At 44.0% G+C, this 1806-nt stretch overlaps 1 long non-coding RNA gene across 1 annotated transcript; it reads left to right on the top strand.

Annotated features, from left to right (window-relative positions):
• Positions 1–216: 216 nt before the first annotated feature.
• Positions 217–1114, top strand: LOC119086809. The gene is made up of 2 exons (XR_005090165.1): positions 217–541; positions 749–1114. It is a non-coding gene; the product is annotated as an uncharacterized LOC119086809 (long non-coding RNA).
• Positions 1115–1806: the final 692 nt, after the last annotated feature.

The raw sequence follows: 1806 nt of genomic DNA on the forward strand, positions 1-1806 counted from the left end.
GGCTGGCAGAAAAGAATTTGTCAGCAAGTTGACCCCAGGTGGAGAGGAAAAATTGAAGAGTCCACACAGTTGCTCAAGTCTGTAAACAGAGGCTGAGTTTTTCTGTCCTGACTGCCCAGTCCCAAATAAACGCACAAAAGCTTATGTTAATTACAAAATGCTCAGCCAATAACTCAGGCTTATTACTGACTAGCTCTTACATTTAAATTATTAACCCATTTCTATTAATCTATGTATTTCCACATGGCCATGGCTCTACGGATCTTCTGGCATCTTGTTTCTTGGGCCGCTGGCTCGAGTCTCTCTGGATGACACCCCTCTTCATCTGAGTCCTCAGTTTCATTGTCCTGCCTAACCTTATATTGCCTTGCCATAGGCCAGAAGCTTTAGTATTAACCAATGAGAGTGATACATATTCATAGAGTACCGAAGGATCATTCCACAGCATGAATCACTTTATCCCAAGGACTTTGCTGTCTTCCCACACTCTGTGAAGGAGATGAGAATTGGATTCTGGACCCTTGAGGAAGTCTGACTCTTGGTGAGCTTTCCCCAATGGCCACACCTCCCAGTTTGCCTTCCCGTCAGCTTGGGGCTTCTCACAATTACTTCAGTGCTTTGAACGTGCTTATCTAGGATGGTGGCCGAGCGTGGCTTACTGTAGGGGTTGCCGGAGTCTGGTAACACTTTGTGCTCCTTTTGAGCCTTGGTTAGCAACTGCCATTTGGCTCCTGGCTTTGTCTTTCAGAGTCCCGCTCAGCCATTTCTGGTTCTGTCGAGCCGTTTAGTCCATTCCATTTGGAGAGCTTTGCAGACCTGTGAGCCCTGGGGTACTGCTGAGCAGGGAGAGTGTGGAGGAGATGTCTGCTGTGACTTTTGAAACCCCGAGGAGCACCATGTATACTCCCTTGGTGCTTTTGGTGTCCCAGGAGAAAATTCTAGTGGACCAGCCTTTTGTAAACTCAGAACAGCATCTGAAGCAGCACAAGGTAATGTGCTTGAATCTCTGTTCTTGAATCTCCTGAGAACAAATGTGGGACCATGTGAATTTTGCATGTTTTAAGCATATTACTCATTATTTTTGACATACCTCATTAAAAATACGTGTGCAAGACATGAGTGTTTGGAGGGTGATGGGGGGGTTGTTTTTTGTTTTTGTTTTGTTTTTCTCTATGTAGCCCTGGCTGTCCTGGAACTCACTCTGTAGACCAGGCTGGCCTCAACCTCAGAGGTACTTCTTTCTCTGCTTCCTAAATGCTGGGATTAAAAGCATGCGCCACCAACTGCCCTGTTGGTGAGTAATTTTTTTTTTTTTTTTGGAGCACATTAATATCTAGTAGCCATTACCTCCATCTTCGTTTGTCCTTGTTTGAAAAAGTAATTAGATAAAATATAGGAAATTAAGGAATCACACTATGAGACTGAAAAGAAACTAATTTAATAAAAAATAAAGATCTCAGTGTATAAACTGCCAACGTGAATACTCCATGGTACCGTGAAGGGGATGGTTTTTATTGTAGATGTAGAGAAAAAAGTAAACTGAGCATGGCAGTGGACTGGACAAGGTTAGGAGCGTCTTTGAGAGAGAAGAGAGAATAGTCAGGATAGAGAACAGAGAACACGGTGAGAATAACCAGGAGAGAGAACAGAGAACACGGTGAGAATAACCAGGATAGGGAACATAGAGAACATGGTGAGAATAGCAAGAACAGAAGCTGAGAATAGTAGGAATAGCCAGGTCATAAGAAGGGTGAGTAGCTGAGGGGAAGGACCAGGAGACTGGTGTGGGGCTCTGAAATGTATAAC

Source organism: Peromyscus leucopus, chromosome 16_21, assembly GCF_004664715.2.
Source record: "Peromyscus leucopus breed LL Stock chromosome 16_21, UCI_PerLeu_2.1, whole genome shotgun sequence".
Classification (NCBI taxonomy): domain Eukaryota; kingdom Metazoa; phylum Chordata; class Mammalia; order Rodentia; family Cricetidae; genus Peromyscus; species Peromyscus leucopus.